The sequence below is a fragment of the Schistocerca gregaria genome, chromosome 2 (assembly GCF_023897955.1).
Source record: "Schistocerca gregaria isolate iqSchGreg1 chromosome 2, iqSchGreg1.2, whole genome shotgun sequence".
Taxonomy (NCBI): Eukaryota; Metazoa; Arthropoda; class Insecta; order Orthoptera; family Acrididae; genus Schistocerca; species Schistocerca gregaria.
The window spans coordinates 849,104,951-849,131,043 of record NC_064921.1 but is presented as its reverse complement, the minus strand read 5'-3'; the positions used below and the strand labels follow the sequence as shown (position 1 = coordinate 849,131,043).

General features: G+C 40.4%; 1 protein-coding gene across 4 annotated transcripts in view; it reads right to left on the bottom strand.

Annotated features, from left to right (window-relative positions):
• Nucleotides 1-4,508: 4,508 nt before the first annotated feature.
• The window catches only part of LOC126335213 (phosphatidylinositol N-acetylglucosaminyltransferase subunit Q), an 87,484-nt gene continuing 65,899 nt past the window's right edge, over nt 4,509-26,093 (bottom strand). The window contains exons 8-10 of one of the 4 annotated variants that reach the window (XM_049998233.1): nt 5,969-6,308; nt 5,734-5,849; nt 4,509-4,835 (exon numbers count right to left, since the gene is read on the bottom strand). The gene's annotated coding sequence lies outside the window, so the exon portion shown is untranslated. Of the gene's footprint in view, nt 4,836-5,733; nt 6,309-26,093 lie in introns of all 4 variants that reach the window. The other 3 variants (XM_049998232.1, XM_049998234.1, XM_049998231.1) reach the window with 3 other exon arrangements.

Here is a 26,093-nt window from a genome sequence, read left to right as displayed (position 1 = left end):
TGATGTGCCCTAGCCATATGCCGAACAGAATGGTCTTCCCTCTCGATAGAGCCGCGCGGCCATGCGAGCCCAATCTTCTTGCGACTGTACATTCTAGTGACCACCACTGCCAACAATCATGCACAACAGCCACATCCCTGCATGCAGTTTCTCATAGCGCTGTTACGTGACCTCATTAAAAATCAGTGAGGTGTTCATAATGACATCTTTGTCACCTCCAAGGAATTCTTGACTAACATCAACTCAGCACGTCCAATCTCAAAGGTAACTAACACTCACTACCGTTACAGCATGCATTTAAAGCAAACCTGATTTGCATCCTCATAGTGGCACTAAAAGTGACACTCTTATGCAACTGGTGCAAAATATGAATGGACATCATGTTTCAACTGTATAAACATGCCTACCAACTTCTCTTTAAGTGGCATCACTCCTTGGTGTTGTGTATTATTCCCCCAAAAAATGTATATATTAAAATACATTTCTCAATAATGTATTACAGAATTTAAATTATCAGGATGGATCTTAAATATTTTCCACATAAATTTACATAACAAGTCAATATTTTTGGAACTGTTGATATTGTGTTTGCTTGAAATGCTAGTTTAGCTGTATGTAGCAGAGGTTTGAGGGCATGACTTCTACAAGAGTACAGCTCTTATGGGCCTCCCGGAGGCTTAATCGCTTCAGCCTGCCTGTCCATCATACGTACATCACAAATAGAACTTGAGAGACACCATATTGGGTTTTGTTGAAGCCCATATTTGATGGGTTTTATACAAGTATTTATAAACATGTTATTGGTACAGTTTTTTGTAATAAAATGTCAGTTAATGACATATCAGAGAGGTTATGGCAGTATAGTGTTATGTGGAAGTTCATGGGTTCGCGTCCTGCAGTCTCCAAATTTCTTTTATTCACCTTCATATTTTCGAAACGTTTGTAGAAATTTTTTATTTATTTAATAGAAACATGTTCTGTAATATCTGACAGTATTTGTATATAAGAGCTCTATTTCTCAGGAGAGAGTTTGTACCATTGTGTGAACATGCTGGGTAATATGGGCCAATGAAGATTGTTTTCTTCATCACTGCTTGATTTGATCACAATTCAGCATTTATTTATTCATTCGAAAATCACAGAACAAGACACGTGACATCACAGAAACATCACTCTTTCGTCGTGCGACCTCATAAATGCTGCGTATCGAGCACACATGAAACATTAAACATGTTAGGTGAACTAAAAATATGAAAAACATTAAGAATACAGTGAAGGTATCATTCACAGCATTAAACATCTCTGCAAAACACATCTTTTAGTGCAATTTGTTGTGACAAAGTGTCAGGAAATGTGACATTATAAATATGCTATATGCTATCTATAGATTTTATCTTGGAGTTAGCTTTTAGTGTTCTTTAGCAATTGATAGAAAATACAATGTGTAAACTTTTGGCTATAGTGTGATATTGACCCGCCCCACAAATCTAGGTTTGTTCCATTCAATAAATGTCACAGCCTTCCCCAATATCAAAGCCACAAGGTATGCATCTTTTGAACTGTACCATACCCAAAAGATGTGATGAAATATAACCTTTTCCTTGAGTGTAAAGACTTGTTTCTATCAGGCAATAATTATTTAGTGCAATGGGCACACTGTACACTGTGTGACAGAAATAATAAATATTATGTGAAACTGGTGTGAGGCACACCATGCTGCCAAGGCAGATGCACTGCTAGTACAAACTTGGCAACGAAAGAGTTAAACCAGGCAGATCCTAGTCCAAAAAATATTATTTGAATTCTTCAGTAAATTTCTATTGTAATATGTCAGAATTGTTTAAAATTACTCAAAAATTCCATACAACATTTTTTGCCAGATTATCACTTCTACATTGCCATCTACAACATCCTTAACTGAATGATTGCCTCTCATATGAAGATTGCACCTTGACCCATATGCCGATGCATAAACCATGTGTGCAGCTTGTGTCCTCAAGAATTATTTCATACTCAAGGTGTCAGTGATTTAGACTTCGTGATAAAGGTCCCTCAGAACTACAGACACCTTGGCACAAATGGGCTTACTTCCTCACAGCCGATTTCTACTCATGTCGCCTCTAAGACAACCTCATCTTTAGCCAGCCCTCTTTCCCTATATACCAGGTGCTATTTATTGATAAAACTTCTCTCATGGAATAGGTTATTATTTTTTTGGCATTTCAGTCTGAAATATTTTTATGAAATCGAGGGTTTTCCAACAGTATATCTTCTCTCGTATTTTCAAACAATGGAAAATCCAGGATGGACTGTAACAATATTATGAGAAGGAAAGTTGCTATTCACAATATAGCAGAGATGCTTAGTTGCAGACAGGCACAACAAAAAGACTCTCACAACTTAAGCTTTCGGCCTCCTTCATCAACAATAGACACACACACACACACACAACTCTCACACATGACTGCAGTCTTAGGCAACTGAAATCAGTGGTTGGACAAGCTATAGCTGTCTAAATGTTGAAATCAGTTTTACAATACATATTGATAATCGCCTGTGGCAATGACTGAACACTACTAATGCCAATTAAATGATAAATCTCCACATGTAGCATTGGCACATTTGTCAGCGACAAACAATCATAACATTTCTAGAGATTAAATATTATTTAAATATGGATTGAGTAACTTTCAAAAACTGCTTTTGTGACAAGACTAGTGTGTATTCCATTGATAATAGGCCAACAGGAATTTATAGACATTAGCATTGTGGCTTTGCTATTTTCATAAAAATGGTGTTGGCAACAATACTGACAACCATTGTTTTCGCACTTGGCTCTATTGTCAGAGTGCTAGTGTTTTACACGTGGTGTGTTTCAGTTTTAAGTGCAAGCTTATTTTTATTTATTCAGTTAACATTAGGAGTAAGGCAGTATGCAAGCTGTTGGTTTTGGAAAAGTTAGGCTTATCTGCTCATGCAATTACTGCAGGTATCTGAATCTATCAGGCAATTCTCTTTATATTGCTTTTAAACTGAAATAAATTACAGAATTTTAAAAAACAGTGAAGTACTCTTAATTTCACTGTTATGTGAAACTTCCCTTATTCATGTAAAATATTTTTGTAGGTATTTTAATTATTTATTTCCAGGATAAAGTGGGTTCATGCCCATAAATCTGATGTACAGAACTGATCAGAAAATTTAAATTTTCTTTGTGAAAGACCAAGAGAAGATAAGAAAACCAATAGGTAGCTACTTTTGCCAACAGCTAGTCCAGATCCTGGGCAATGGCCACATTCATTTAATAAGAGCAATAGAGATAAAATTGTTAAAATGGGCATTAAAATACTGACCTATAACAGTTCGGTAGTGTGTAGACAAACGAAGTAGAAAATTTACCAAGCATCACTTCTATTCCAAATGCTCTAACAACAAATTTGAAGTAAGAAAGAGCCTGGTTAGTGTGTCAGCAATGTAGGAAAAGATAAATTGCTAATTACTGTAAAGAAGACACAATAAGTTACAGACAGGCACAATTAAAAGACACACAAAGCTTTGGGCCACAGCCTTTATCAACAAAAGAGAAAACTGAGAATCACACACCACTCACACACACTTGCTCAGCGCACTTCACGCACATATGACCACCAGCACCAGCAGCTCTTGGCAGTCATGTGTTCGTGAGGTGTGCTAGCCTGTATGTATGAATGATGTACTTCTTTGTTTCTCTTTTGCTGATGAAGGCTGTGCCCAAAAGCTTTGTGTAAGTGTCTTTTAATTGTGCCTGTCTGCAACTTAATGTGTCTTGTTTATGGTAAGTAGCAAATTATCTTTTCCTACATTGTTGGTATTCCTATGTGGAGTTTCCATTGTTCGATTGGTTATTGTGGAGTGACAGCCAGAAAAATTCTGTTGTACACACACAACTTGGAAAGAGCTATACTCTATTTTTCCTGCTCACAAGAATGTTGCTTAGAAATTAGTATTGAGATGCTATGAACAAAGCCTAGTCAGTAGCATTCCATGTTCCAGAAACTGTTGCTGAAACAGACTTTTTATGTGAGCTGTAAAAAAGAATTTTTGCATGTTACTGTCTTTTTAGTCGCATGAAAGTTGTCTTTCAGGGGAAGTAGCCACTAGGTAGGAGAGCCAGAAAATGGTAACTTCTTGGGCTTAACTGAGTTTTTGGGTGAAAATGACCGTTTTTTAGAGAATATACAATTTATGTTAAAAAGTCTTGAAAAATACAAAAAGATAGCTCACTATTTATCTCAAAGAGCACTGAATGAGCTTTTACCTGTTTGTGGGGACAATGTATTTAAGACAATCTAAGAAGAAGGGTAGAAAGCTTTGTTTTTTTTTCACTTATTTGTGATGTTACTCCAGATGTGTCTTAGATGGAACAGAATATTCTGATTTTAAGGTATTTGTTTTAACAAGAAGGAAAATAAATGGGAAATTTATAAGAGGTTACGGGAATATTTTGATTTGCAGAAAAAGACTTGTGATGCAATTAGTAATGCTATCATAGCTGTATTTAATAAAAATGAAACTGATTTACAGCCCTGTTGTAGTCAGTGATTTGATAATGGGTCAAATATGGCAGGGCAAATAAAAAGTGTGCAAGAAAAAGTTAGAGACGTTATCCATGGCAGCTTTTTCTCCATGTGCAGCTCATACTCTGAACTTCATAGGATTGCATGCCACAAGAAGTAATGAAGTAATCAGCATATTCTTCAGCTGTCTTCACCAGCTGTACAATTTCTTTTATGCCAGCCCATGGTGATGAAAAGGATTATTAAAATGCACTGGCAGTCAGTCTCTTCATGGCCTTTCTGAAACAAAAATTAAGGAAGTGAAATTTACAGTAGAAAATTTACCGGAATAGAAGCTCTAAAATACACAAAAAGTCAATACAGTTTGTCTCATGTTGGAATAGCAGAAATAAAGGGTTAATCAATTATTTCTCCAAGTTTGAAACATTGATTTGCTTGAATGGATCATATAAAGTATGAAGTCTGATTCTGAAGCCAAAAAGATTTTTCCCTTGACACTGAAATGAAAAGTGTTGAAGATCTTATAATTACCATACATAAGAATGTAATAGCTCTCTCGTTTGAATTCTTAATCAGAGTTAAAAGAGGCTACTAAAATTGGGAATGAGACAGATTTTTTTCAAAAAAGAAAGAAAGCAAAAGGAAAGCTTTCATTGATGAATCTGGTGTGGGCAGCAGATGAAACTGAAGAAGAACAGTTTCAAAAAGAGGTTTTTGAGATAGTCAGAGACAAGGTTGTTTCTCACATGGGTTCTTGGTATGAAGAAATGAGGATATTTGTGCAACTTTCGATCAGAATAAATACAACACTGGATGGAAGTGATACAATTGAGAAATCAATGAAAACTTATTCTGATGACCTGAGTGATAATCTTATCAAAGAACTACAAATGTTTAAGTCACTGAGTGTAACTACTTTTTTCAATATGACAAAGACAACAGAAAACAAAGGGCTTCCATTTCTTTTTTGCATAATTAATTTGATTTCATTTATAAGTTGACGTTACAAGCTATGCTTTATGAACTTTGTTTTGCATTCAGGATTTTCATTACCCTACCAGTGACTTCCAACTGAGAGAGGGTTTAGTAAATTAGCATTAATCAAAAATCATTTAAGATCAACTTTTAGGCTACGCTACAAGAAACTTCATCATCTAGCACTGTTGCTAGAACTTACTTCTAAAATAGCTTCAGTGATGTAGTGGATAACTTCATCATCTGCATGAATAGAAGATTCAGTGTTCCATCTGCAGCTGCCCGAAATTGTTCAGCTGACACTTACAACCAAACTTTCTACAGAAAGATAATATTATGCTGCAAAAGTTTCTCACTAAATATTAAGTTAAAACAAACAATGGAAACTCCAGGTAAGAATATCAACAATATTAGGAAAAGTGCTGATTGATACTCACCAAAAAGATGATCCACTGAGCTGCACATAGGCACTATTAAAAGACTGTTACACATTGCAGCTTTTGGTCAAAGCCATCTTCAGCAAAAGAAAACACACACACATTCACACAAGCAAACACACATGCACAAATGACTGCTACCACCAGCAGCTCCGACCAGACATCAGCAGGTTGAATAACTTGCTGGAGAGCAAGAGATTCAATTTCAGAGATGCGATGTATTACCATGGATTGCACAGTAGCAGTATCTTGTGCAGAGGCAGAGGTTGTTTGTGTTGCCTGTGCCAGAGAGATGTATTTTTGCAGTACCAGGTGTGTGAGGGCCAGGAGCAAGTGGAATCTGAAAAGATTGTCATTATGAAAGAAGAGGTGGGATCCAGAGAAAGGTACTTTTATAGTTTTGCCATTGGAGGAGGATTTCAGTATGTAAAGATATGCAAAAAATGCAGAGACAGGTAAAAAGATGCACACACACATAAAACATGCACAAATGTGTGAAACTATGCACAAATATGCACAAGTACATTAAAAACATACAGAAATGCTGGAGAAAAGGAACAGATGAGGTAGGGAAGTATGCATGTGTTGGGATAAGGGAAGAGAGGGAGGAAGAGAGATCAGTCACTTCAAGGATCACAAGTTCATGTAGCATGTGTAGGTGTGGAAAATAAAACACTACATTACACAAGGATGAGGGAGGAAGTACATCTACATACGTACTGCACAAGTCACCATTTGGTGCATGGCAGAGGGTAGCAGGTACCACTACTAGTCGTTTACTTCCCTGTTGCATTCGCAAATAGAGCAAGGGAGAAATGAATATCTAAAAGCCTCAGTATGAGACCTAATTTCTCAGAACTTATCTTGGTGGCCCTTTTGTGAAACGTATGTTGGTGGCCATTTGAATTGTTTTCCGGCCTCCATAATACTTGAAGGGCTGATCGAATAACCAGTAACGAATCTAGCAGTTTGCCTCAGAAAAGCTTCATTATCCTCCTTTACACTGATGTGCTGGGAATCCCAAACACTCAAAAAGAATGGGTTGTACTAGTGTCCTTTCCTACTACCTACTCCATAAGCTCATTCCATTTCATACTGCTTTGCAAGATGACATCTAGATATTTAATCGATGTGAGATTGAGGTGGTAAGCTCCTATGGGACCAAACTGCTGAGGTCTTTGGTCCCTAGGCTTACACACTACTTAACCTAACCTACACTAAGGACAAAACACACACACACCCACGCCCGAGGGAGGACTCGAACCTCCGATGAGGGAGCTGGGCGAACCTTGGCGAGGCACCTCAGACCACATGACTACTCCATGTGACTAATTGATGTGACTTTGTCAAGCAGCACACTTCTAATGTTGTATTCAAATGTTACATAATTGTTTTTCCTACTTACCCACATTAAATTAGATTTTCCTACATTTAGAGGAAGTTACCATTCATCAAATGAACAACAAATTTTGTCTTAAGTCATCTTGTATGCTCCTACAGTAACTCAACAACACCTTCCCATACACCAAGCACCATCAGCAAAAAGCCTCCTGGGGCACACCTGGCAATACCCTTGTCTCTGATAAAACACTCAATGTCGAGGACAATGTATTGTGTTCTATTACTTAAAAAGCAATCACATATCTGGGAACTAATCTGTATGCTTAGACTTTTCTCAACAGTCGGCTGTGGGGCACCACATCAGATGCCTTCCAAAAATCTAGGAATATGGAATCTGCCTGTTGTGCTCCATCCATTGTTTGTAGTGTAACATGTGAGAAAAAGGCAAGCTGAATTTCACGTCAGTGGTACTTTCTAAATCTGTGCTGATTTCATTTACATCTACATCTACATGTATACTCCGCAAGTCACTATACAATATGTGATGGGGGGTTACGTGGTAGCACTACTAGCCATTTTCTTTCTTCTTCCAATCAGAAACAGAGCAAGAGAAAAACTTCTGTTTATATGCTTCCATATGCATCCTAAAATCTTATCTTCACGGGCCTTATGTGAGATTTATTCTGGTGGCAATACAACTATTCTGCTGGTCAACTTCAGATGCCAGTTCTCTAAATTTTGTCAACAGTGTTCCTCGAAATGATCATCGCCTTCCCTCTAGGAATTCTCATTTGAGTTCCTGAAGCATCTCCGTAACACTAGCGCATTTCTCTAACCTACCAGTAACAAACCTAGCACCACACCTCTGAATTGTTCCAGTGTCTTCCATTAATATGGCCTAGTGTGGATTTCAAACACTCGAGCAGTATTCAAGAATAGGTCCTATATGTTGTCTTGTTTACAGGTGAATCACGCTTCCCAAAAATTCTCCCAATAAAATGAAGCCAACCATTCGCCTTCCTACCACAATACTTGGGTGCTAATTCTGTTTCACTCTCTTTGCAACATTTACATTCAGATATTTAATCGACATGACCATGTCAAGATGGGACACTACTAACACTGTATCCAAACGTTATGGGTTTGTTTTTCCTATTCATCCAAATTCATTTACATTTTTTCTGTATTTAGAGCTAGCTGCTAAACATCACACCAACCAGAAATTTTGTCTAAGTAATATCCTCCAATAGACACTCAATGAAACACCTTCCCATAAACCACAACAGCACCATCAGCAAACAACTGCAGATTGCTGCTTACCGTGTCTGTAATATCATTTATGCATATAGAAAATATACATCAGCAATACCCTTGTCTCTCACGAACACCCACCTTAGAGGACAAGTTACTTCAGAAGTCTTCAACCCACTCATATATCTGGGAACCTATTCTGTATATTCATACCTCCATTAACAGTCTCCAGTGGGGCTAGAAATATGGAATTTACCTCTTGTGCTTCATCCACAGTTCAAAGTATATCATGTGAGAAAAGGATGAGCTGAGTTTTGCACAAGCTTGCAAAAATCATGCTGATTTATGAACATAAAGAGTCTTGATATCAACGAAATTTATTATGTTTGAACTGAGACTATATTCAAGGATTCTACAGCAGACCGATGTTAGGGATATTGGTATGCAATTTTGTGGGTACGTTCTTTTACCTTTCTTGTATACATGAGTAACTTGCATTTTTTCAGTTGCTTGGGGCTTTGCACTGGGTGAGAGATTCATGATAAACTCAAGTTAAGCAAAGGGCCAGTACCATAGAGCCCTCTTTGTACAATGGCATTGGTAGTGAATCAGTACCAGGTGACTTATTTGTTTGCAATTCTTTCTCTACACCAGGGATGCTTATTGATATAATGTTCATAATAGTAATTAGCTTGACGGCGAAATGACAGTTTGTTTGTACAATTCTCATATGTGAACAATTTCTTGAATGCAAAATTTAAAACTTTGGCTTCCATCTTGCCATCTTCAACTGCCACACTAACTAGTCAATGAGTGACTGGGTGGAATTCTTGGACATGCTTACCAATTTTATGTAGGAACGGAATTTTCTCGGCTCACGGCCAGATCTTTTGCTAAGGTATGACAATGGTAGTTGTATGCTTCGTGCATAGATTCAAAGATGCACAAATCTTTATTAAACACTGTCTACTATCTTTTGTGCATTATCCTTTGAACGGAAAGTGCAACAGCCTTCACTTCCTCAGTATTTTCCAAATTTTGTTGTTAAACCATGATGGGTCTTTTCTGTCCTCAGTCCATTTATTAGTCACATAGTTCTCCAGACCATGATTTACAATTTGTTTAAACTTTATGTATAATTTCTCTATGCCTGTCTTACTTGAACTAAGTGATGTAAATCATTTTCTAAGTGAGATGATGGCAACAGCTTATCTGCTCATTCTTTCCAGCAGAAACATTCTCCTAAACTTCTTGACTGTTTTATTAACTTTTGTAACCATAGTAACTACGATGACATCATGATCATTAATCTCAGTCTGTATACTGGTGCTGCTGATAAAAGTCCGGGCTGTTCATAGCTACCAGGTCTAAGGTATTTCCATAGCATGTCAGCTGCCAAACTAGCTGCTCAATACAGTTTTTGGAAAACATATTCAAATGTACTTTGCAAGCCTGTCTGTCTGTGCCCCTCTGCAAATGAATCCATAGATATCTTAGTCTATACTCAGTAGGTTTGAAGTTGCCTCCAACTAGTATTGAATGATCTGGGTATTTATGCACTACTGACCATAGACTTTCTTTGAATGACTCTAGAACTATCACAGTGGAAATGGGTGGCCAGTAAAAACATCCAACACTTAACTTGATTTCATCTAGACCTGTCATACCCGACCAGATAACTTCTCTGTCACACCCAGCTTCAACTTCAACAGAGAGCATTCTAATCTGTCTTTGTGATAAATGTTTCATGACTCGCTAATCTCGGAGCTTTCTTCTTTGGGTTCGAGCCAGCTCTCAGGCCCTAGGATAATATGAGTGGGAGAAGTTCCCTGGCGGGCAGTAAATTCGGGAGCTTTGTTACGAGTAACTTCAACAATTTATTGATAAAATTTTGAGAGTTGAAGTGTCTTTACCCTGAATATGATTTGACTTCCCAATCTGAATATCGACTGACGAGTGTTCATAAGAGTACCTCAAACTACCAACTAGCCTAAAAAAACTCCTTTGTGTGCTCCCCAAGTACACTGGTATCTGAGTATCTGCTTCCTTTGTGTAGTGCATCCCTGACCTATCACAGAGAGTCCTACAAATCCCTAGCCAAAATGCAGGTTCAGAAATCTGCAGCGAAGACTGTCACAAAGTCGACATAGCCTTTGGCTGAGACCCTACATTTAGCTCCAAATCAAAGGATCCCGGTCAACTCTGGGAACAATTACACAAACTGCGAACTCTGCTTGCACACTGTGCATGAGGTCAGCAGCCTGAGGGGGGCCTCTGAACCCATGAAACTTGCATCAGTGGTGCCTATATGAACAACAACTTGGACAATTGCATCCTGTATGCTCGATAGCTGCAGGCAAGGCCACCTCCACATCTCAGATTAGGGCCCTCAGCAGATGTACCAAATGCTTATTGGTTTCCTTTCCATCCCTGAATGCTATCTTCCTAAAAAGGCTCCTTAATACACCTAATGTTGGAACTCCCAATAACTTACAAACCCCTGCCCCCATGTACCTGCTCAGACCCTGCTGAAGTCATCGCCACCAGTTCACTAACAGGATGATTAGGTGAGGGCGGATGGCCAGGCTCCACATTGGCTCTCCATCTCAAGCATGTTTCATCCATAGTCCAGAGACACCTGGGATCTCCCATGAGACACGCCACATTCTCCATCACTGCTACACCCCTTGGCTGCAGCCTGAAGGTGGCTGACAGCAGCCAGAAATGCATTCAGCTGCTCATGAACTGCAGCCAGCTCCTCCTGCGTCCACACAAAGTATGCACACATCCTAGCCATGCTATGAAGACTAAGTGCAGAAGTAAACTATAAAAGCAGATACAAACTGAGATGTGCAACTTGCTAACACCCTTGTGACACCAATGGATGCTGATACCTCAATGTTCTGTGTAGTTGGCTGTTTGTGAACAGAAGCTTTTCTGTCTCAAGGAAATTTATTATATCCAAACTTAGAATGTGTTCAAGAATTGTACAGCAAACTGATGGTAAGGTAACTGGTCTGTACTTATGCAGGTCTGTTTACCTCTCTTGTGTACAGGAGTCACCTGTGTTTTCACTGTTGCTTGGGACTTTTCACTGGGCGAGAGATTTGTGATAAATGCAAGCTAAGTAAGAGGTGAAATCCACAAAGTACTCTCTGGAAAACCAAATTAGGATCACATCTGCACCTCATCACATATATTTTTTCAACTCTTTCAGTTTCTTCCCTATGACACAGACGCCTGTCCCTGTGTCCTATTTGTGGAAGTCTGTACAATAGTCAAATCTACATCTACATCTATGTGATTACTTTGCTATTCACAATGAAGTGCCTGGCAGAGGGTTCAATGAACCACCTTCAAGCTGTCTCTCTACCGTTCCACTCTCGAATGGCACGTGGGAAAAATGAGCACTTATAATTTTTCTGTGCGAGCCCTGATTTCTCTTATTTTATCGTGATACTCCTCCTGCATGAATGTTTTCTTAAACCTGAAATTTAAAACTTTACCTTTCTTTTCGCTGTCGAATGCCACCTGAGACTCGTCCACGAGTGATTGTATAGAAGTCAATGACCTGCTTAGTGATTTTATGTATGACCAGAATTTGCTAAAGTGTGATGGTGAATGTTGTTGTATGCTTTGTATACAACAACATATGGGCACATGAAATCCTAATTTTTGCCCATCAACATTTGTGAATTCTTTTTTGAACTGAGTGTGCAATAATCTCTGTTTCCTCAGCATTTTCCAAACGAAATAGATTATGTCACACATATTGTGCAACCCAACATTCTAAGTGGGTAGATTTGGTGGGGAATTTGAAAAAATATTGAACGAAATGCCTCAAACAGTCACTAAGATATCTTTGGTAGTAGTAGCGGGAGTGACATATAGAGGGAGAATCTAGAGTATGTTGAAATGTAAAGAATGGTCCGAAGTCACAGAGTGTGACGAGGAATAATATTAGGGAATCATTAATTACAGAAGGAGAAAAGAGGAAAAAAGTGGTGGAAAGGAGGATGCCTAATATCCTACAAGTTAGGGGAACTGGTTTTAGTGAGAAACCATAACTGTATTTCTAAGAGTGAGAAGTTGATAAGTAAATTTTATCCATTGTATGAAGGAGCTTTTGTAATTACAAGATACAGATTCCAAAGCAACAATAATGCCTGAGTCAGAAAAAAAGTGAAAGGTGTATATAATACTCAAGACTTAGGACCTTTCATAACAAATTACAACTGAGTACTTATAGATAATGTTAGTACTCATAGTGAACCACATTGGTTGCCTTGTGGACTGGAATATTGGCAGACAGTCCCACTGAGAAACACACACACACATAAACAAATAAAGACATACAAAATTAAATGAAAATTCAGTTAACTTCCCTTTAGCTTTAATGTAAATGTTGGTGATTTGGTGTTGTGATAATATATAATGGGTTTTGGAGTCTGAGGACCCTGGTGCCTAAGCCGAGGTGTGGCAGGAGGAATAAACATTAGGAAGGAAGGGAGATTGACACAGAAGGTGATCTCTGTAAGAATTTGTGGTAATAAAGGATGTCCATGGTAAATGACATGTTGCCCGCTAACTACCAGTCACCTTTCAAAATTTCATCAGAGTTTGAAACAAAACAGTAATAATAACATGGAGGTTATTGATCTATCACCATTAATTATTTAGTAATAATAATCCTTTTTAAGGGGTAAGAAGTTTCTACCTTTTATACCGAAATAATTTTTGAGTGTGGATTTATATAGTTTTCTAGGGGGTAGTAGTTATAAGTAGGCTGGTTAGTCTTGACTGCAGACTTCAATCGGTGAGCAACAATAATTTTTGGACCTTCCACAGGCACCAGTTGGATCAAAAGATTTCCAGTCAAATCACGTTACTGTCAGAGTTAGTGGAGGCGCCAGTAAAGTCTTGATTAATTTAATGTAAGTTAGTTCTTAGGATATAACAGGTGGTGAAAACAAAGTCCACCTCCTACAAAGGGAAGAAACTATTCTCTAGTATTGACAACTGAAATAAAAGTATAGAGAACAAGACTCTTTCTCATATGGGAACACACATGTAAATATTTAGCTACTGTCAGAGAGGATAAGAAAGGATTAGCCACTTGGAAACAGTGAAAGTTGACCCACTGGAAATGTTGTACACTGTAGTGAATTGATGTGATGGTAATGGTCCCTAAATAAGCTGAATCTAATTAAGAAACTAATTTACAGACAATAAGTTAGAATCTCAAAAAGTGGCAAGTAATAAAATTTAAGAACTGAAATCCAATGTACTACTGAACTTCTTTGAGGTCCATTAATCAAATCACTATTTGATTGATACTCCATAATTACCACATATAAGTCTAAACATATCATGCAAAAAGAACTATTATATTTGTGGTGTAAATGCCACATTTAACGCATACGGTTAGTTGACAAGACTTACATGTATACAGAAGAGACAAATAAGAGACGTTGAGTTATGGATCTTTGTTTATGTAATGAAAATAAAATAGAAAGAAACTTCCACATGGGATAAATATATTAAAAACAAAGATTCCAAGACTTACCAAGTGGGAAAATGCCGGTAGATAGGCACAATGAATAAAACACACAAACACACACACAGAATTTCAAGCTTTCGCAACCGGCGGCTGCTTCGTCAGGAAAGAGGGAAGGAAAAGGAAAGATGAAAGGATGTGGGTTTTAAGGGAGAGGGTAAGGAGTCATTCCGTTCCCGGGAGCGGAAAGACTTACCTTAGGGGGAAAAAAGGATAGGTATATACTCGCGCACACACCACACACATATTGGATATGTTAAAACCCACATCCTTTCATCTTTCCTTTTCCTTCCCTCTTTCCTGACGAAGCAGCCGCCGGTTGTGAAAGCTCGAAATTCTGTGTGTGTGTTTGTGTGTTTTATTCATTGTGCCTATCTACTGGCGTTTTCCCGCTTGGTAAGTCTTGGAATCTTTGTTTATGTAATGAATTAGTTTTGTTAATAATTAAGACAAAAAAATGAACCCTTGGATAACCTTTGTACCCTCATCAATCTTGTATGATTCAGTAAGCGCAGGTCTTTGGAACGAGATTTGGCCGACATATAATTGGCATTTGATAGTTGATATCTTAGCATGATGCTATTTTTGTTTAGTGGGAATTTGTATGTTTAAGGTACACTTGGAGCATCATGCAGTGATGCGAGGTTGCCTTATGACATCTTGCTTAATATACAGTGCTTCCTCGGAGTCATCAATGCGGTGCACTGTGCCATGGGACCCTCCTGGAGAAGTTCTTTGCCAAGGGGCTTCTCAACAATCAAAGAGTAAATGGAAGATTGTAAAATGTTTCAGTTAGTTCACAAGCAATGTTGTATCTGACTTGAGAACATCTCATTTTTGTTAATGGAGTAATTTGATGTTCACACACTGATACATGCACAGTAAGGAAAGTTGTTGTACAGTACATGGACTTTCTATCAGTAGCGTGGAAACATTAGTCTTTTTGAAATTTTGCAAGGTTGTCATCTGACCAGCACCAGGGCCTCACTGCAAGAAGCTGCATTTCATCAGCATGGACCTTCGCAATTTGTACAAACCTCCTGTATGAATGATTCCTTAAACATGAAATTTAAAGCTTTAGCTTGCCTTTTGCTGTCTTCTATTGCCAAGACAGACTGATCAACAAGTGACAGGATAGAAGCTTTCAACCAGCTTAGTGATTTTGCATATGACCAGAATTTTCTCAGGTTGTTGGCAAGATCGTTTGCTGAGACATGACACTGGATGTTGTGTGCTTGGCGCATTGGTGTTCTTACAGACACCTGAAATTCTGCTAATTTTTCCCATCAATATCTATGCATTCTTTTTTGAACTGATTGTGCAACAATCTCTGTTCCCTCAGCATTTCCCAGTTTTGATTATTGAATTATAGAAGGTCCTTTCCACCCCCAATCCACTTGGCACATGTGTCTCCAGTGATTGATTTACAATAAGTTTAAACTTTGCCCATAATTCCTCTATGTCCATCATACTGGAACCAAATACTGTCCATTCACTGTCTAAGTGGGATTCCAAAAACTGCTTATCTGCTTTTTCTAGCATAAATATTCTCTTAGCCTTCTTGATAGATTTATTAACTGTAGTAAACATCATTGCTGTGATGACATCATGATCATGAATCCCTAGCTCTACACTGACACTGTCAACAAGATCAGGCCTGTTTGTAGCTGCAAGATCTAAAGTATTGCCATTGAATGTGCATTGTCTAACCAGTTGTTCAAGGTAGTTTTCAGAAAACACATTCAAAAGTCATCAGGTTACCTTCCACTCGGAAAGCGATTGCACTCAGTGACTGTTATACTGACTTGTAAATTATAGATTGCAGCAATCAGTAGTCCTTTTTAAATTTTATTATGCAGATCTAGATTTCAGCTAGGAGCTAGCCATTCTCAATGCACTATTATTTTCGCTCAGTATGTGTAAGTCCCTGTTGATCGTGCTTCACCCACAGTTCACTGAATACTAGCCCAAATAGTACCACACAATACTGAAAACACTTACCTCCATACAAAATGCTGTATACTTTCTAGAATTAAATTAAAGTGGAATCTGGTGAAATCCAGAGGTCAAGTTCGAAATACCCACATATTTTACCTGATCAAATTTGTGTAACAGCTCGCCCATGTTCTCGGGATGGTCATTCTACCTGATAAGAAACTTATTAATTAATGGAAAATCTCATATAAAGATGTGAAACAATTACTAACAAAGAGATAGAGGGGCTGGCCAGTACTTACCTCAGCTCAGTACAGCCGATAAAAACACACAAAACAACTGAAAATTTAAGTTCCTAGCTTTCGGAATAAATGTTCCTTCATCAGGGAGGAGAGAAGGGAAAGAAAGGGAAGAAGGGAAAGTGGATTTAGTTACTCACAACCCAGGTTATGAAGCAACGGGGAGGGTAGCAAGGATGGAGGCATGGTTGTCAGAGGGAAGCCAAAGATATTCTACTGTAGGCACTGTGCCAGCTTCAAACCAAAGAGGATGCATACAGAAGTAAAGAGGTGTATAGTATACAGATGTAGGATGAAAAGATGCATGAATGGTTAAAGAGGAAAGGGAAAGAGGAGAAGACTGAAAAGTAATTTACTTTTCTTCTTATGCAACAGACAATACTTCGTTATCAGTCAACAGATCCCGGCTGACACCCACACTTGTAATCTTACCCTCCGACACACTGCTATTAAATTTTTCTTACTGTATTCATTAGTTTCAAAAGCTTCGAGGGGTGTAAGATATACAAAATACTAACTTATTAGTTATCTTCATTTTCTCGTCTTGTTGTTGGCTCCAATTCTTACGTCTAGGGGTACATTCTTGGGGTTGAAATTTTGATTTAACATTGTGGGTTCCTGATGACTAAATAACTGATGAAGAGTTGCCTGTATATTTCTTGAATTTTATTCTTTGTCACATTATTAAATATCACACCATTCTTACAATTTCCATTTAATATTCCATATTCCGACCTCAGGGAAGATCAGTTTGGATTCCATAGAAATGTTGGAACATGTGAGGCAACACTGACCCTACGACTTATCTTAAAAGAGAGACTAAGGAAAGGCAAACCTACAATTCCAGTGTTGCTAGACTTATAGAGAGCTTTTGACAATGTTGACTGGAATACCCTCTTTCAAATGCTGAAGGTGGTAGGGTTAAAGTAAAGGGACCAAAAGGCTATTTACAATTTGTACAGAAACCAGTCGAAGGGCATGAAAGGGAAGCAGTGGTTGGGAAGGGAGTGAGACAGGGTTGTAGCCTTTCCCCAATGTTATTCAATCTATATATTGACCAAGAAGTAAAGAAAACAAAAGAAAAATTTGGAGTAGGAATGAAAATCCACGGAGAATAAATAAAAACTTTGAGGTTTGCCGATGACACTGTAATTCTGTCAGAGACAGCAAAGGACCTGGACAAGCAGTTAAACAGAATGGACAGTGTCTTGAATGGAGGATATAAGATGAACATCAACAAAAGCAACTTCAGAATAATGGAATGTAGTCAAATTAAATCAGGCAATGCTGAGGGATGTCCTTAGGTTAGTTAGGTTTAAGTAGTTCTAAGATTTAGGGGACTGATGACCTCAGATGTTAAGTCCCATAGTGCTCAGAGCCATTGCAACCATTTGAACAAGACAGCGTAAAAAATGGAAAAGAGGAAATAGGCAAAACCATTAGGGGTGCTGACAAAATATTTGAAAAGAGCAAAGTATATATTGAGTAATGTATGTACAGTGTATGTGGGACATGCTGAGTGTGTTGGACAGTGATACATTAACTTCCATTCTTGGTACCTAAGATCGTACAATATATCACTTAACAAAACCAGAGAAGGAAAGTTGCTACTCACCATATAGTGGAGATGCTAAGTCACGATAGGCACAACAAAAAGATTCACACAATTATAGCTTTCAGCCATTAAATCTTTTGTCAGCAGTACTCTCTCTCTCTCTCTCTCTCTCTCTCTCTCTCTCTCTCTCTCTCTCTCTCTCTCTCTCTCACACACACACACACACCAACACACACACACACACACACACACACACACACACAAACGCAACATAAACACACGTCTGCTGTCTCAGAGAACTGAAACCACACTGCGAGCAGCAGCACTAATGCATGATGGAAATGGTGACTGGGTGGGGGTAAAGTGTTGCAGTTTATACGGAGGGCAGGAGAGAAGGTGTGGAAGGGGGATGGGGTAAGTAGCAGAAAGGAGAGAAAGAAAAAGAAATTAAAAGACTGGGTGTGGCAGTGAAATGACGGCTGTGCACTGCTGGAATGGGAACAGGGAGGGGTCTGGATGGGTGAGGAGAGTGACTAACGAAGGTTGAGGCCAGGAGGGTTACGGGAACGTAGGATGTATTGCAGGTAGATTTCCTACCTGCGCAGTTCAGAAAAGCTGATGTTGGTGGGGAGGATCCATATGGAACAGGCTGTGAAGAAGTCATTGAGATGAGGGATATCATGATTGGCAGCATGTTCAGCAACAGGGTGGTCCACTTGTTTTTCGGCCACAGTTTGTCGGTGGCCATTCATGCGGACAGACAGCTAGTTGGTTGTCATGCCTACATAGAATGCAGCACAGTGGTTGCAGCTTAGCTTGTAAATCACATGACTGCTTTCACAGTTAGCCCTGGCTTTGATGGGATAGGTGATGTTAGTGACCGGACTGGAGTAGGTGGTGGTAGGAGGATGTATGGGACATGTCTTGCATCTAGATCTATTACAGGGGTATGATCCATGAGGTAAGGGAAGTGTAAGGGTTGTGTAAGGAAGAACGAGTATATTGTGTAGGTTCGGTGGACGGCAGAATACCATGGTAGGAGGGGTGGGAAGGATAGTGGGCAGGACATTTCTCATTTCAGGGCACGATAAGAGGTAATCGAAACCCTGGCAGAGAATGTAATTCAGTTTCTCCAGTCCCAGATGGTACTGAGTTACGGGGGGAATGCTCCTCTGTGGCCAGACAGTGTAGCTTTGGGAGGTGGTGGGAGACTGGAAAGACAAGGCACAGGAGATTTGTTTTTGTGCAAGGATGGGATGATAATTATGGTTAGTGAAGGCTTCAGTGAGACTCTTAGTATATTTTGAGAAGGACTGCTTGTCACTGCAGATGCAACAACCATGGGTGGCTAGGCTGTACGGAAGGGACATCTTGGTATGGAATGGGTGACAGCTGTCAAAGTGGAGATATTGCTGGTGGTTAGTAGGTTTGATATGGAGGTACTGATGTAGCCATCTCTGAGGTCGAAGTCAACACCTAGGAAGGTGGCTTGTTCGGTTGAGTGGGGCCAGATGAAGCAAATGGGGGAGAAATTGTTGAGGTTCTGGAGGAATGTGAATAAGGTGTCCTCGTCTTCAATTCAGAGAGCAAAGATGTCATCAATGTATCTGAACCAGGTGAGGGGTTTAGGATTCTGGGTTTTAGGGAAGAATTTCTGTAGATGGCCCATGAATAGGTAAGCATAGGATGGTGCCATGCAGGTGCCCATAGCCGTACCATGGATTTGTTTGTAGGTAATGCTTTCAAAGGAGAAGTAATTGTGGGTGAGAAATTAGCTGGTCATGGAGACTATAGGAAGGAGGTTGTTGGTTTGGAATCCATGGGGTGTCTGGAAAGGTAGTGTTCGATAGCAGTAAGGCCATGGGCATTAGGAATGTTAGTGTACAGGGATGTGTCATCAATAGTGACAAGCAGGGCACCATGTGGTAACGGGGAAGGAACTGTGGAGATTTGGTCTAGGAAACGGTTGGTATCTTTTATATAGCAGGCTAGGTTCTGGGTAATAGGTTGAAGGTGTTGGTCTGCGAGAGCAGAGATTCTCTCCGTGGGGGCACAGGAACTGGCGACAATGGGGCATCCTGGGTGGTTGAGTTTATGGTGTTTAGGAAGCATGTAGAAGGTGGGAGTGCAGGGAGTGGTAGGAGTAAGTAGAGAGATGGACTCTGGGGAGAGGTTCTGGGATGGGCCTAAGGATTTGAGTAGTGACTGGAGATCCTACTGGATTACTGAAATGGGATCACTGTGGCATGGTTTGTAGGTGGAAGTATCTAACAGCTGACGGAGTCCTTCTGCCACGTAATCCTTGCGGTTCGAAACCCGGTGCTGCTTTCCTTTGTAACTACTTTCTTTTGCATCGCTATACTCAATGTCCATCCTTCTTTCTTTTCTTTCCAGTGTTTCTCTTATTGCCTTATGAACTGCACTGCACACTTGACTTATGAGCCATCCTGTATCAACCATCTTGGCTGCACGCAACAGACGGCCTCAAAACCATGTTGATTGTTGGTGCAGCACCTTATATCCCACATTACTCCCGACGACGTAATTAAGACTACACCTTCAAACTGATCACATTTCCTATGACAGTTCCCGTATTTTTGCGTGTTATCTTCCACACTTTTCCGGTGCCACATGATCTTACATCTCTAACTACGAAACCCTCTCCATCCACCACACTTTCTCCATTCTATCCCTGTTTGCACCCACTAAATCCACCATTCCAGTCACATCTGCTGTCCCCCCATCATTACACTTATCTGCCCTTAAACCTGCTATCCAAAGTAACATACACATATTTTTAATGATTAGTTATTCTCTGCTCTGAAACTTGTGACTTCTCACCAATTTTTGTGAGTTTTCGCCTTCCACTATCATCGTCTTCTGAAGATTTTATCTCGTTTGTTTCCCCTTGTGCATCCATTTCACCCTTTTCACTCGTATTTGGGTGTATTTTTACGTAATTTTTTGGGTGTAATTCTACCTTCTTACATAATTTTTCATATTTTTTGCAACACCATGGATCCTTGCTCCTTCCATCTGCATCAATACAGAAAAGTTTCCTTATCCCTAGCCAGATCCCAGTCCCACATATTATTCCTGCATTGTTGCTTGGTTCATGAAATCCCCCCTAATGGCCTTACCATCAAATTACCCATCTCTGGTTGCCACCCCTCCTTCCACAATGACCTCCACCTGTTCAGATTTTGCCAGTCCTTAGCCCTCACCAACATAGTCCTGCAAAACCGTATCAACCAAGCCCAATCCTCCTTGCAGTACCTTCTCTCCATCCGCAAAATTCTCCTGCTATGTAATCCCAAATTCCTGGAACCCATAACACACATTGAAACTCTTGCCCTGCAGGAACTTAAGCAACATGCCACAATGCCACTTCAAAAAGCTCTCCAGCCTGCTCACTTCCAACTCCCACATTGGAGTACCACTGTCCATCACTTCTAAAACAACTTCCAAACCTCCCCCATGCCACCTCATAGCTGAGAAACCCTATCTCGCAGACCTACTACACTTACCTCACCCTTGAAAACTCCTTCTCACCACCACACAGAACCCAGACCCTAAACAGACCTGCAACACAGTTATGAACCATTCCTCCAGAAGCCTTAGTCCCACAGAAATATCAGTCCTTTCCAAAGGCCTCATCTTTTGCCCCACTCCCAAATTCAACCATGCCAGGCTAATTAGAACCCTCTCTCCTTCTCCCAGTCCTTACAGTGGAAACATTTTTTTGCCAACAACCCGAGGAATCAGACTCAACCAAAGCCCAATACTGAACCTTGCCTAACTCAGTTGACTCCTCCATCCAACCATGATCCACCCCCACTGCCTCCAAACCAACCCCTGTTAACTTTCCAGAATTTCTTAACCTCGAATCTTGCCTCACCATCATTCCCCAAATCCCTCAATATGCAAACTAACCTTACATCCACAGAAAGACCCACATTCCACAAACTAAAAACTGATCCCAATCTTATAATCCTACCTGCAGACAAAGGCTCCACCACCTTTGTTATGATCCACAAGGATTACGTGGCAGAAGGACTCCATCAGCTATCAGACACTTCCACCTACAAACCATGCCACAGTGACCCCTTCTAGTAATCCAGCAGAATCTCCAATCACTACTCAAATCCTTAGGCCCATCCCAGAAAATCTCTCTAGAGTCCATCTCTCTACTTACCCCTACCACTCCCAGCACTCCTACCTTCTACATGCTTCCTAAAGTCCATAAAACCAACCACCCAGGACGACCCATTGTGGCCGGTTACTGTGCCCCCATGAAGAGAATCTCTGCTCTCGTAGACCTTACCCAAAACCTATCTTCCTATATAGAAGATACCAACCGTTTCCTCAGCCGACTCTCCAGAGTTCCTGTCCCTCTACCACACGGTGCCCTGCTTGTCACTACTGATGCCACATCCCTGTACACTAACATTCCTAATGCCCATGGCCTCACTGCTATCGAAAACTACCTTTACAGATGCCCTATGGATCCCAAACCAACAACCTCCTTCCTAGTCTCCATGACCAACTATATCCTCACCCACAGTTACTTCTCCTTTGAAAGCATTACTTACAAACAAATCCACAGTATGGCTATGGGCACCCACATGGCACCATCCTATGCTAACCTATTCATGGGCCATCTACAGAAATTCTTCCCTAAAACCCAGAATCCTAAACCCCTCACGTGGTTCAGATTCATTGGTGTCATCTTTGCTATCTGGATTGAAGGCGAGAACATCTTATTCACATTCCTCCAGAACCTCAACAACTTCTCTCCCATTTGCTTCACATGGTCCTACTCAACCGAACAAGCCACCTTCCTAGGTGTTGACTTCGACCTCAGAGATGGCTACATCAGTACCTCTGTCAATATCAAACATACTAACCACCAGCAAAACCTCCACTTCGACAGCTGCCACCCATTCCATATCAAGATGTCCCTTCCGTACAGCCTAGCCACCCATGATCAACGCATCTGCAGTGACGAGCAGTCCCTCTCGAAATATACAAAGGTCTCACTGAAGCCTTCACTGACCGTAATTATCCTACCATCTTTGTACAAAAACAAATCTCCCATGCCTTGTCTTTCCAGTCTTCCACCATCTCCCACAGTCCCACAAAGGCTCCGGTACTGGAGCAACTGAATTACTAACATCACCTATCTCATCAAAGCCAGGGCTACCTGTCAAGCTAAGCTGCAACCACTGTGCTACATTCTATGTAGGCATGACAACCAACAAGCTGTCTGTCCGCATGAATGGCCACCGACAAAATGTGGCCAAAAAACAAGTGGACCAACTTGTTGCTGAACACTCTGCCAAACATGATATCCCTCTTCCCAATGACTGCTTCACAGCCTGTGCCATATGGATCCTTCCCACCAACACCAGCTTTTCTGAATTGTGCAGGTGGGAACTCTCCCTGCAATACATCCTACATTCCTGTAACCCTCCTGGCCTCAACCTTTGTTAGTCACTGACCTCACCCATCCAGACCCCTCCCTGTTCCCATTCCAGCAGTGCACAGCCATCATTTCTGCCTCCATCTAAACTGCAACACTTCACTGTCCACCACTCCCATCATACTATCCCTCCCCCTTCCCACCCCAGCCTCCTTCTTACCCCCCCCCTCCCAACCCAGTCACCACTCCCATCATGCACTAGTGCTACTGCTCACAGTGTGATTTCAGTTCTCTGAGACTGCAGATGTGTGTGCAAGTTGCATTTGTGTGAGGCCAAAAGCTATAATTGTGTGAATCTTTTTGTTATGCCTATTGTGACTCAGCATCTCCGCTATGTGGTGAGTAGCAACTTTCCTTCTCTGGTATTGTTACATTCCATCCTGGATTTCCCATCATTTAATATATCACTAAACTTATTTATTAGAGCAATTACTTGTTAAGGGTACTAGCTTTTTACCTGTTAAAGCATTATGTTTGGAAACAAATGACCCTACAACATACAGTATGTGTTACCCTCAGAGGTTGGAAAGATATTAGCCTGCTACAAATAACAACGAGGGCAATTTTTCTGGTGTGGTATAATCATGAAATTTATAAGTACCTGTGATGAAGATGAAGTAACTCATTTTATTCACAATCATAATCTGCAGATCCCAGCCAGTTGGAGAATATAGCAATTATTTGTGCAGAACTAGAGAAATATGCCCATGGAAATTAGCAGCGTAGCTTTTATTAATAACTGTTATTAAAGATAGGCGGAGTAACTTATACTAACATTTATGAAAAAGTATGGTCAGCAACTGTATTTCTGTTGACACTTTGTGGGGTTTTGTGCAAATTTTGTGTGTGTGGGTAGGGTGGTGGGAGAGGTGTTGTGATTTGGATGGGGGGCGGGAGGGGGGGGGGGGGGGGGGAAGGTATTGTCCAGCAACATATCCAGGTCCTCTTTGACACCATGACACAACATTTATAGGCTCTGAGTGCAGCATGTGGAATCTGAATCCTTAAAATCAGTGCTCATGTACAATTCTGTGTTCCTAATCATTTATGTACCATCATTTACCTAATTTTTAGTATAATAATTATGATACCAGAAATTACTGTGTGAAATGCAAACAGGTAAGAGTTAAGATAACCACTCTCCATACAGTAGACGTACTGAGCAGCAGACAAGTACCATAAACAAGACTGGACAGACAGGTAAGATTTCAGACAACGTACTTCTTCAGAGAATAGGGAGGAAGAGCTATGTTGTTCTGACACTTGTGATATGACTGGGGCGAGAGGTTAAGCAAGGAGCAACAGAGCTGGGTAGGGAGCAGCACCAAGAGAAAAGGGATTGAGGTGTGACACCAGTGTCTTCTCCCTGGTGCAGCAGTAAAAGTTACATGTACTACATAATGACATTTGAAGATGGATGGATGTGAAACAGTTCATTGAATCTGAGCACAATGTGTTCAGCAGAATGCTCTGTCAATAAATAGTTAACTACTTCTTGGCCAGAGTTTCGGTAGTGGTAATTCATTTGCTCTATCAGCTGTTTTGTAGGCATGCTCACATATAAGGGATGTTTGAGTAGAGCTAACACACAAAATGGCTCATCATCTGATGAGGTAGAAATTGTCTGTGAAAGGGCTGGAATAGGATGTGCTGCCTGGGTGCATGCGACAGGTCTTGACCTGGATCTTATACATGACTATGATACATATGGCATGGAGTTGGAAGTATGGCACATCCAAATAGACCAGGATGTTCTGTAGATTGGTTGGGCACCAGAATATCAGTTGGACACCAGAATACCATTTTGAGGGCATAAAGAGACCAAAAGTAGTTCTGACAGACCAGTGTGGCAAATTGGTGGGCTTACATGTGGCATAAGGATGGACCAGAATAGTTCATAGATTGTGTAGGCAGTGGAATTTTGTGAATCATATTTCATGGCATGATGAAAGCAAATTCTAGGCTTGGCAAAGGATGTGGTTAACCTGTTCCAGTCCAAAGTGGTATTTGGTAATAAAAGTGGTCCTCTGTAGTTGGGCAGGGATAAAATAGAGTGCATATTTGTTTATAAAATGTTTGGAGGAAGGGGGGGCGCGTGAGGGGGGGGGGGGGGAGGCAGGTGTAGCATTTGTTGCCTAAGTCCTTAGCAAGACCATGAAACATTCTGGGCAAAGGGGAATGGTCATCACTGCGCACATGCCATCTCTAGGTGGCTATAGTTTGTCACTTGTATAAGAACTGCAGTGATGGGTTTGGGATCAGCATAACATTGGGAGAGCTCAATGGCAGCAAAACTAAATGTGTGAGAGATACTAGAGAATAGGGAGGTGGTTTCAACAGTGACAAGCAAGAAGCAAGGTGGTGATGGTACACAGGAAATTCTGGAAGTAGTTGGTGTCTTTGGTGTACTAAGTTAAGCTGCGAGTATTGGGTGGGCAGTGTTTATCGACATGGGCCAAGATCGTTTCCATAGGATCACTGTAACTAAATCGCAATTAAAATTACTTCATCCATTGTAGCTGGTTCCTTCCAATCACAGTGCTCAACATTATGCCCGCCCGAACTGTTCGCTGTTGCCAAATGGCCACAACAATTAATTCACTTCCAATTCCTCATCCGGCTTTCTTTCTTGATGTGTTTGAATCACAAATCATGGGTCTGGTCCTTATGTTTCATATTTCATCACACATAATGTCGTGCATCTC